The sequence below is a fragment of the Cibotium barometz genome, chromosome 38 (genome assembly GCF_041138505.1).
Source record: "Cibotium barometz isolate CiBa-2024 chromosome 38, ASM4113850v1, whole genome shotgun sequence".
NCBI lineage: Eukaryota > Viridiplantae > Streptophyta > Polypodiopsida > Cyatheales > Cibotiaceae > Cibotium > Cibotium barometz.
The window spans coordinates 475,815-488,518 of NC_141083.1; the positions used below are offsets into that span (position 1 = coordinate 475,815).

The following is a 12,704-nucleotide window of genomic DNA, read 5'->3' on the forward strand; positions in this document are numbered from 1 at the left end:
AGGAATCGTGATTTTTTTTGCATGTATACAACTTAAATTAATGTGATCATCTTATAATGTCTAAGATTAGATTTTATGACCACATAGTGTATGATGGTAGAAGATCTTAAGATCTCATAAGACTATATATAAGCTCATGGTCTTTCTTAAGATCTCATAAGACTATATATAAGATCTTAAGACTATATATAAGCTCATGGTCTTTCTTAAGATCTTATAATTGATGTAAGATTTTATAATTTATATAAGAGCTCATATAGTTCATGTAAGAGTTCATATAATTTTAAAAAATCTTGTTCGAGATTAAATGAGATCATAAGACCCATAAGACTTTCTACGAGCACAAAGGATCACATAAGGGTTGAGAAGAGCTCATAGAACTTATCTTGGTTCTAGTGCTTATAAAATATTGAGATAATAAAAGCCAAGGTCACTAGAAATGACTAGGTTTCTTCTTTAACATCTTGCTATCATAGACTTTGATGGTTTCTAATCTATTGGCAAAGCTTCATTGTTTTTCCTAAAAACTTTGTTCTTATGAATCCTTGAGATTTCACTTATTTGATATAAAAAAGACTTAGGGCATGGTTTCCAAATGTGGATGGAATTTGTGAATATTTCTCTAGGACTTTGGCCCTTTATTAGTGATCTAGCTAAGGGTTTGATTCACTCTATGTTTATTCCTTCTAATCCTTCCTTAGGAAGAGTTTCAATTTTTTGCGTGTAGCTTGGGTACTAATGTCCAATTTTGGACAAATTGAAATTTCAATTAGGATTCTATGAAAAATTTGGGCTCAATGTTAGGATGAAAATAACTTAGGTGATTATTATGATTCAACAAACTAAGGTTGGGAATAACTCTCAAATGAAAGATGAGATCACGATGTTTCAAAACTTTTAGTAGGGAGCAAGGGCCCCCACACTAATCTCGCAACAATGATGATGGAATGTTAAAAGATGAACGATAAGGAGAAGGGTCATTTTGGATAGTGAGAAAGTAAGGAGAAGCTTTGATATTTGGCTCATACAAGCTATTTCGTAAGAAAGACACGATGAACATTTTCTTCAAAGGGTTGAGAGTGTTATGTGGAAGAAGGTTGAGAGTATGTGGAGGCCAACGTGGATGTCGTGATATCATACACACATACAAAGGGGAGAGTGAGAGATCCTGCAACTTGCTTAATAACTTCCATGCAAATTTAAACTTTTTTTCCATTAGGGTTTATTGTAGATCCTATTGCTAATAAGGTTTATAGTAAGCTCTAATACCAAACCCTCTTTCTTGTTATGGTTTATTACATAGATCTTATTGCATATTTAATAAACCCTAGTAGAAAAAGGGTGTTTTACCAACCCTAATTAGGGTTTTATTTTAATAAGCCCTAATGTTAGATAAATGGCTTAAATCACAAATGTGGAGTGTGTATCACTCACTTCTTGATGATTGTTACTTTAGTCTTTCTTTATTCTTGCTCTCCTTCACTTTCTTCCCTTATCCAATCTCTCTTCTAGATTGTAAGCTTCTAAGTAAGTGGCAAGCTCTCTTATAGATAGCAATCAGTGCCTTTGCATCTTTTCCATCCTTAGTTTTCACGATAAAGATGCTTCACCCCTTTTGGAAAAACGAGAACTAGAATATAAGAACTTAAGCTATTGGTAAGAAAGAGAAGAGGAAGGTATGCTCTAAAGGGTTGAGAGTGGTGAATATGGATATAAGGGTCTACTTTTTAAAGGTATATAAATTTTGAATAAAATTCTGTGATGTATTTCTTGATTTTTTATTTGGTTGTACCCCTAATTGTGGAGTTGGTGGGGAGGAGTGAGTTGGTCCTACTCTTCCAACCTGTTGGAGCAAACTTTATTGCATCTTGCCCATCTTGGAGATTCTTCTTGTGAAGCTCTCGGTTAAGCTTTGCAGTGTCTACACCGTGCACTCATGGAGTCCTCTGCGGCATGCGCTGTAGTTTACTTTCTTGTGAAGCTCTCGGTTAAAGCTCTGCAGTGTCTACACCGTGTGCTCATGGAGGAGTCCTCTGCGACGTGCGCTGTAGTTTACTTTCTTTTTCAGACGACGTGCTGCAGCTAGCCCGCCCTTGCTTGCTAAGACGACATTGTGCCTGCTAGCCCGGCCTTGCTTGCTAAGATGACATTGTGCCTGCAACAGTCAGCGCCACGGCAATCGTACCGGCACCCTGGCGCAAAGGTCCGCCTAGCCTACATGATTAAAGGCCGTGAAGTGAGTCCGTCAAAGCATGGCTGATTTCTGCAAGAGGCGCATGGTTGATCCCTAGCTGCCTTTGTACTCTATAATAACTGCTGACTCCGCCCCCCTCAGCACTATCTTCAAAGTCTATGGCCCGCCTACAATAGCTGAGTGGACGTACGTTTGCTAGACTCTCGGCCCGCCAGTCGTACCAGCCATTGATCGGGCCATCAAACGAGCGTCGTCATCGCCAAACTTGCCCGTAAACTGGCCAGCGCCGCACGTAAGCTACAATTTTTTCTTAACTGGCTGATTTCTGCAAGAGGCGCATGGCTGATCCCTAGCTGCCTCTGTACTCTGTAATAACTACGCCGACTCCACCCCTCAGCACTATCTTCAAAGTCCGTGGCCCGCATACAACAACTGAGTGGACGTACGTTTGCTAGACTCTCGGCCCGCCACCAGTCGTACCAGCCATCGATCGGGCCGTCAAACGAGCGTCGTCATTGCCAAACTTGCCCGTAAACTGGCCAGCGCCGCACGTAAGCTACAATTTTTTCTTAAAATCTAATTAATTTTTGTTAGGGTTTCTGGTTTTACACATATATAATAAATATATGAGCATTATAGATATATATTTATATACATCTATATTATACACACATGTATAAATATAATTATTATATATTTCTCACATATTCTTGATGAGGTGTTTCGAACACCTAGATTGGTGAGTAGAGACCAAAACAAGCTTTATGGGAAAGAATTATTAGAGAAATGCATCAAGGACCAGCATGCCATTTTGCTTGGCAACTACCGCTTTGTGGGAAGGTGGTTTAATGGAGTTGAGACTCCTAAAGCTCTTCGCCATAACAAAGAGGCACAAGAAAAGATCAAATTATACATGCATGCTAGCTCATCACTTCATGTAAGTATATTTGATAGTTTTTTAAACCATTAATTGTATGCTTCAACTCTATGTATATATATATATATATATATATTATGCATCATGATTTAAGAAGCTTAATACATAGTTTCTGACTTTTTTTAATTGTTATGTATTCATAGGTCTTGGAGCTTGTATTGACTCCTTAAGGAAATATTAATTCTAATGAAGAGGTAAAAGAACTAAACTTGATATTTTCTTTTCCTCCGTAAGACTCTTTTTTACATGGGTGTGTTTGTATTATATATTTATGTGGTTCTAGTTTTAACTTTATGTTATTTTACATGTCATTGTCTTAAAGACAACACTCAATCTTCAAGCATATATAATCATTCTTATGAAGAGGTAAGAGCTAGAATGATGTATCATAAGGAGAATGTATAATGATTATTTCTTTGAATCATTCATAGTAACTTATGTAATGTTACATGTTTTGAATGCCTTGTTTGAAAGATTTTGTTGCTAATGTAAACTTTAAAGACAAACTTTGAGTTTCAAGCTAGCACTCCTTACATTGATGCGATAAAAAATGATCAGCCTATAGAGAATGTAAGTTTATTATATAAATAATTTTATTCTAAGTATGATTTCTTTTGGTTTTGTATTAAACGCACTACAAGGGATCGGGCTCATACCCGTGCTCCTAGCCGCGGAAAATGACTTGTGGAAATAAAGTAGCGGGCCCATGTATCAGCGCGTGTATCATCACGGCCAGAGACATGCGTGTAAAAGCGCGTGTATAGACGCAGTCAAACGCGCTCATACGTGGGCTTATACACGCATTTTGTCAGTTTAGCTGCGCTTATACACGCGCATTTCACAGAGTATCCACGTATATACACGCGACTTTTACAGAGTTGACGCGTCTATACACGCGAACAGAGAGCAAAAAAAAATCCAGAGAGTGCTATTTGGTACTTGAATGCTATTCCAGCATTCTAGCACCCAATAGCACTCTCTGGATTTTTTTTGGGTGCATTGCACCATCCACGAGGAAGATTTAGTGCATTGTCATTACACGATTCAAGAACGACATGAATGCATACATTGTCAATACACGATTCAAGACAGACATGAATACAATACTATCAAGTCACGATTCACTATCAAAATTTTATGTGTACACATATATACAAGGGAGTCCATATGTCGAAGTAGCCCATGGCTTCAATTATAAACATATATACACAACCACATCCTCAATATGGAATGTGATACTATAAGTCTGAGTACCACTCAGACCAAGATGATGACCCGCTACTCCCTCCATGATCAGATGAGCTCACATCGGTATACATGTCCGATGAGTAGTGCTCACGTCCAGCAGGAGCAGTGGCGGGCAGGTGGATCATCAGTGGTAGGAGCATCAGCATCTTGTGCCTGTTCAAGTAATATATCGTATATAAGTATATATATATGTAATTCAATAAACCAAAATCATTCGTTTAGAGTTTTCAAGTACCTGTCGACCGTATGGTCTCATGGCCATCTCAAACTGCGCGTCCGTAATACAACCCTCGGCTCTGAAGAGGGCCCATGTGTCACGTCTGCTATGCCGGCGAGCATACCCAGTATCGTGGGATGTGGGCTTCCTCCCCATAACCCGTCGTTGTATTATAATCAACACAATTTGTAAGATTAAAACAATCATAGAATCAATGAATTAAGTAAACAATCAAATAAAGTGGCAAGATACTTACAAACTCTGCCTTCCATGACTCGACGCCGCCAGATCCGAAATGCGAAGATCCAATGGTCTCCATCTGGATCCGTCGTGCCTCCACATGCTGCCTACTCTTCACGCCACCCTCTGCTCGTTTCTTTGCCTCCTTCCACTCGCGTTTGTGCGCAGTGGGACAAGTTTCTCGGCAGGATAGCCACCCGCAGCTACATTTAGCCCATCATCGTATGCGAGTTTCTTAAGGTGAGATCTTTTATTGCTTAAGATCTCCCTTATTCGCGTCCTTCCCCATACATCCGAGAATGTCGCATGTGGGGGATTGGGGTACCGACTATGTACAGCATTTATCACCTTCCCAACTAATCGGCTATTTTGATCTTTAAATTTAATAAAATAATTTCTGTACAAGTTTGAAACTACCCCACGCATGTACTCCATTACCTCTTTCCCCCTCGCATCCATCACTACCCCGCCCCTATCCGTCACATCATAGTAGATCACTCCCTCCACCTCTCTCACCTCCTCCTCATCCTCATTGTCTCCTCTAACTCGTCTCCCTCTATCTCCTCTCTCACCGCATGCCCTACTACCTCCCCCACCAAAGCACCCGCCGCATCCTCCACTCCCACTCTTCCTACTGCGACGCTTGCTCTCCTCTGTACTGCGGGTGGAGTCATGACTGGGGGATTGTCTACGTGACTGTGGCTGTGAGGGAGCACGTGATGGTGGCTGTGAGCCCTGACATGACGGTGCCTGGGAGGGTGTGCATGAGTGTGTCTGGGATGGGGTATGTCTCCTCGGTGGGCGTGGAAGAGGAGAAGCTGCATGCCGTCTCGCCGGACTCGCAGGCATAGATGGTAGTGGAGTGACATGGATACTCGGGAGCGGGGTATAGATACCAGGCAATATAGGAGGGGGATGGGCATACATGTACTTTGTAAGCTCAACTGGACCAGGATGGCGCCCAAAATGATTTAGCATCTCCATCATCCAAGTGCCGTACACAAATGGATCGGATGAAGAACCTGGATCCATGAAGAATCTGCAAAAATAAAAGTATATACATGAAGGATCCATGAAAGGAAACACTCTATGTATCAAAGCACAGTCGCCATGAAGGGAATCACTCTATGTATCAAAGCACAAAGATGAAGATTGAAAGCACAAACTTTATGCAGCATCTTGATCAAGGTTGTTCCTATACATGCTTGATGATTCCCCATGATGACAACATGCAAGCTAGCACATATGATTTTGTGAAGGCAAGCCATATGCAGATGGGATCATCTTTCTCTTGAGCTGGATCGACAAGCAAGACACGCAAGCATGGGTGAACTTTAAGGACAAACACAGTCGCGTGTAAAAACCCGTCCAAAAATGCGTGTATCTGCACGTGAACAATCTGTGCAAACAGGGTACACGCAGACATACACGCGCTCGTACACACGGCCTGCGCAAAAAAATTTTTTGAAAACGACCGACTACCGATAAATCTTTCTTATAAAGAAAGCCCAGACTGTCACTATCGTTCACAAAAGTACTGAAGCAGGCCGACCAGAGAAGGACGGAGACAATTGCATAAGGAAAAGAGACAATCGCATAAACAAATGGAAGGAAAGAGATAGGACAAAGGACAAACTGACTCACCTCTGGAAAAGTGAGTCTTCTTTTTGGCTGGTTTTCTTCACCCATGTCTGCTCCTTGCACCCATGTCTGCTCCTTGCACTTGGCTTCAGTTCTCTGTTGGAAGAGGGAAGATTTGGCGACGAGACGAAGGAGAGGAAAGATGAGTTTGAAAATGGTTTTTTGGAGAAGGCGGCGGGTTATTTTAGGTATAGACAGGTGGTCGCGTGTAGAAGCGCGTGTATATTCGCATGTATAATTAAACAACCACGTTTATACACGCCGCGCTATTACACGCGATCAACACAAGATATAGAAACTTTTTATAAATTAAAAACTGATTATGATTATGTGTTTGGTCTTTTATACATAGGATGTCATCAACCTCCTCAAGTAGTTCTAGTGAGGATGAGACAATGCGTCATCATAATCGCGATGTGTGGTTGGGACAAAGGATCAAGTGTATGTGTAATCGATGTCAAGGATGCATTGTACGAGCGCGTCGAATTACCTTGAATCACATCTCCATGTATGGAGAATGGAATCAAACAGGTTTAGAGGTGAGTAGATGTAAATTGATAGTATTCAAATGACTCATGGTGTCCAAATTAATGGAGTTGTAATATATATACTCTAATTGAAGTAGGATGCAGTATCACACCCTAACATGGTGCCCTACACGTGGTGAGAGCACGCAAAGCATCGACGAGATGATGCTGGAGCTTCGGGATCTATTGTCAATTTGTCAGAGATGAGTGGGAAAGGGATGACAATAGCCCTGCACCCCACAAAGTTGTGGAAGAGGAAGTGTTTGATGATATGGTGCGGTAGCTTTTTAGGGATGATCCCAAAGGTATGGACGACGATGATATGGAACAAGAGCATCTTTACAAGGCTTCATCGACACATCGGTTTTTGAAGGGTGCACATTCTCTATTTTACGTGCTTCACTTGAACTACTCAATATACAAACAGTTTATGGATGGAGCAACGCAAGTCTTGACGCATTATTGAAGTAAGCATTCTAACTTGCAAATTTTAATTAGTGGTTTAGGGTTTAGGGCTAATTGATGATATTGGATGCAGGCTATTATCAAACATGCTTCCAAAGGGGAATAGACTACCCACCTCAAGAGACATAGCGAGGCACTATGTGACATCTCTTGGAGGATTGGATTATGATCGCATACATGCATGCGTCAATGATTGCATTCTCTTTCATGGGACGCATAAGGAGGCTCGACATTGTCCCACTTGTGGTGGTGAAGCAAGGTATAGAACAGATGTGAAGAGTTTTGATGTACCTCGTAAAGTCTTGCGTAAAGTCTTGCGACACTTTCCTATAATTCCTCGCATCAAACACATGTTCAAGTGCAAATCCATAGCAGAGCTCATGTCATGGCATTCCTCACATCGATCGGATGATGGCATGTGGAGAATTCTCGCAGACACTCCTGCTTGGAAGCATATTGAAGATGAGTGGCCCAGCTTTAAAACAGAGCCCAGAAACTTGAGACTTGGCCTAGGTATGGATGGAGTGAATCCATTTGGTTTCAAAAGCACCGCATACAGCTTGTGAGGTATGTAAAACCCATGTCAGATCACCCTTCATTATACCTTGCAAAGGCAATTTTACAAAGGCAATTATAGAATGTGACATTACACTCTTACAAAAAGTAAAAAAAAATCATACTTCATTTTAAAAATGTAATTGCATTCTCTATTCACTACTAGTCCATGGGCTCGTAGCGACGCAAAAGCATCGCTTAAGCGACGCTACGAGCCCTCACTATAGGCGTCGCTGTTGTACGTCGCTTAAGCAACGACAATAGCGACTCCTGTAGCGATGCATATGCGTCGCATAAGCGACGTAATTTTAATAAGTTATTTAACGTCGCTTAAGCGTTAAGCGACGGTTACATCACTTAAGCGATGACGCGCAACGAAAAAAAACGGACAAATATACAATTTATATACCGGTTGATTCATTTATATTAAACATAATGTTGTCTATATTTTTCTCATGATCTACCTACTGTTGCTCTCTTTGTCGCTTGCTATCTTGTAATTGTGATTGCACTCCGTGCTGTCGTTGTTTTTGCGGAGATTGGTCAGACATGGTGCATAAACGAACATGAATTCTGGTAAACAGCGCTATCTAGCTCTCTTTTATTGTTAATTTTTGAAATTGAAACTTTTCTAATTTTAACTATTTTCAAGCCTTACTTTATCTTTATAATACATATACATATACATATACATACACATATACAATGTGCATGCACATACATAGTACATACACACATAGTAGTACATACATATGTTTAATACATAATGCAAGCATGCATGCATTATATATGTATGTATGTAAGACATTATGTATGTATGTATCTATATCACATGTATATATGTATCTACATTGTATGAATCCATGCATGTGTGTATGTATAAACATACATGTATGTATGTATGTACATTGTATGTATGTATATAAGCATTCCTGATGACGAACGGGAGCGGAGAAGGGGATAGGGCCATCCCGGGGATGGGACAAAGATCGATAGTTCAAAAAACTTTATTTAACTTCAACTATTTTCAAGCTTTACTTTATCTATATAATACATGTACATAAACATATACATATATAATACATATACATATACATATACATATACATACACATATACAATGTGCATGTACATACATAGTACATACACATATAATAGTACATACGTATGTTCTGCATACATAATGCATGCATGCATGCATTATATATGTATATATATATGCACGGATGTATATCATATGTAGTACATATGTCATATTATATATATATCTATATAATACATATACATATACATATAAATATACATATACATACACATATACAATGTGCATGTACATACATAGTACATACACACATAGTAGTACATACATATATACATGCATACATGCATTGTATATGTATACATAATGTATGTACATACATAGTACATACACACATAGTAGTACATACATATGTTATGCATACATAATGCATGCATGCATGCATTGTATATGTATACATATATGTATGTATGTAAGACATTATGTATGTATGTATCTCATCCGGCATCTTCTCTCATCTGGTAGCCCGTACTCTGTTAATTCCGTACGGAATCTGACTGGTTTTTCGTACGGCTTGCGGAAGGTTCTTGTCCCGCATTCTTCCGTACTGTATGCGGAAGGTTCCCGTCCCGCACTCTTCCGGATCTCCTCTGTTCCCGTCTCTCTGCCTTCCGGAACTCCATTCCGGTCTGCATTCCGGTTCATATAGATATTCCGGCTCCTTCCGGATCCGCATTCCGGATCATATTTTCCTTCAAACGGTGGTGTACTACTGTTACGCCCCAGACATGTTAGTAACTAACTCAAAATATATTATTTTACTAAGAGGCAAAATATACACAACCAAAAATTAAGTCTTTATGCCAAAATTTTGTATATACATGTCTATATCAAAAAGGGTCCTTACAGTATGTATGTCATATGTATGTATGTATATACATGCATGTATGTATGCATGCACATTGTATGCATGCATGCATGCATGTATGTATGTATGTATGCATGCATGCATGTATGTATGTATGTATGTATGTATGTAAGCAATCCCGACGAACGGGAACGGGGATGGACAAAAAACGGCAATTAAAAAACTTTTTTAATAATAACTATTTTCAAGCTACTTGGTACATGGTACTTGGTACATGGTAATTGGTACATGGTACTTGGTACATGATAATTGGTACATGGTCCATAGTAATTGGTACATGATAATTGGTACATGGTCCATAGTACATGGTAATTGGTACATGGTCCATAGTACATGATAATTGCTACATGGTCCATAGTAACTGGTACATGGTACATGATAATTGTACATGGTCCATAGTAATTGGTACATGGTACTTGATAATTGGTACATGGTCCATAGTAATTGGTACATGGAACTTGATAATTGGTACATGGTCCATAGTAATTGGTACATGGTACTTGATACTTGGTACATGGTACTTGGTACTAGATTTGGTGCTTGGTACTTGATTTAGTATCAGGCTCCATAATGAAACTTCGAACTCACAATTGATACATGATATATGGTATCAATTTGTCGGTCTAACTTTGGGGTACCTTAAGCAATAAACATGGGAACAAAGAAAGATTTTTAGTGTTAGACTTGGTACTTGGTACTTGTTGGTACTTGAGTTGGGTATCATGTTGAAACCTCGTACTTGCAAATGGTTACATGGTACAGGTACGTGGTACATAAATTGGTACTTTGAAATCACGTGCTTTGAAACTTCATGGTTCAGATCTTTAAGCTTGAAAGCTAGCTTGAGTTGATACGTATTTTGGTCTCATAGGTCATTTTGGCCTTTTGAAGACGTAATATAGCATTTCATTTTGTTTCATTTCTCTCTCTACTTACCGTGCATTGTCGCGTCGATGACTCAGGAGTTTACACAATTGTTTCAGCGCCACTTCCGACTCCATCCTGCCCCAAACTCCGTCTCCAGTGTGTTGATGACATATTTCTTTCTCTCTACTTACCGTGCATTGTCGCGTCGATGACTCAGGAGTTTACACAATTGTTTCAGCAACCACTTCCGACTCCATCCTGCCCCAAACTCCGTCTCCAGTGTGTTGATGACATATTTCTTGTCATCCTCGAGTTGATCGCTGCATTGCAAAATAAAGTCAGTTAGTAATTCAAATAAAAAACTGTAATTCATATTCTTTATGTTAAATAATACTTACTGCCATGGTATATGAACTCGCTATAGATATGACATGCAAAGATCCGTCGTCTGAAGGCAATGCCGGCTCCGACCTGAAGGATACCCCTGTCAGGTGTGATGTCACATGTGACACCCAAAGCCCCAGTGCACGTGCGTATCGGCACTGGTGGGGGCACTGGTGGGGGCACTTGTGGTGTGGTACTCTGCCACACTGATGCCTACGCGCAATACAAACATACGATATATTGAGATGTGAGTTCATAAAAAATACTTGATATTTAATCCGTAATCGTCATAAAAGATATACCTGCGGGAGGAATGGCCACTACCCTGTGAATCAGGTGTCACCTGAGTACTAGGAGGTACATCAAGAGTAAGCCGCTGACTCTCGTGATGTGATGTAACTGGGATAGGAGTCCTAAGCAAACAAAGACATCAAAAGGATATATATATTAAGAATTCTATATGTAAAAAATGGATGACATTACTATTTTATCAATCAAGAAGCTTACCGATGCGCAATAGTATGTGCATGCCAAGACGTCTCCACTCCTGCATGTGGCTGCTGGGAGGATGTACCCTCTCTAGGTCGTACGGGCATACTGAATCTCCCAATAATCTCAATCGCGCCATCTAAACCTGCATCATCCATCTCCACATAATCTGTCATGGCCTCTGACAGTGTATCTCCAGAAAGTCCAGTGCCTCGTAGCAAAGACTTGATGATCGCCAACTTCACTTTACGGCCGTGGTCACTCATCGTATCTATATATTTAAAACAACTATATGTCAGACTAGAGATACATTGTTAGAGAAGAGCTCAATACATTGTTAGAGAGGAGCTCAATACATTGTTGGAGAGGAGCTCAATCGGGCCAAGGCTCATATTAGCAGCTGACCATAAGAGAGCGAAGGGCTAAAAGATTACCCACATCTTTTTCCAGCAACATGTTCTCTATTATTGATGTTAGATATGGTGATTCAAAAGCTGTTGACCCAGGTGATAGCCTATTGGATACCTCTCCTGAATGCCAGGTACAGGAAGGGCATGGAGACAAGGAGCCGCATGCTGAATAAACCACATGTGGGACAAACACTGATGGAAAAGACCACTCGCACAGGAGTTGCAACCAGCAAGAGGACTTCATCGTTTTGATGGGGAGTGTGGTGTAGGAGAAACCGCATGCGGGAGAAAATATGGAGGAGAAATTGGCTTCTAGGAACCACACTCATTAGAGTGAACCGGTTGGGGTCTACTCCGGAAGAGGACAAGACCGAAAAAGAGGTCAAGGGAATACTTGGGCCTCAATACGGGGCACGTAGGGGGGCACAACCTGGGGACACAGAGGGAACTTCCCTGCAGAAAACAAACGCCCATAGATAAAGGAGAATGGGGACGGCCAGACAATGGAGTTCTCATGGACGGATCGTGGGTGTAGAATAGATCTTGGCTGGAAAGGAACTCGA

At 40.4% G+C, this 12,704-nt stretch overlaps 1 pseudogene; it reads right to left on the reverse strand.

Moving 5' to 3' along the window:
- Positions 1-11,045: 11,045 nt before the first annotated feature.
- LOC147616210 (uncharacterized) lies at positions 11,046-11,997 on the reverse strand (annotated as a pseudogene).
- Positions 11,998-12,704: the final 707 nt, after the last annotated feature.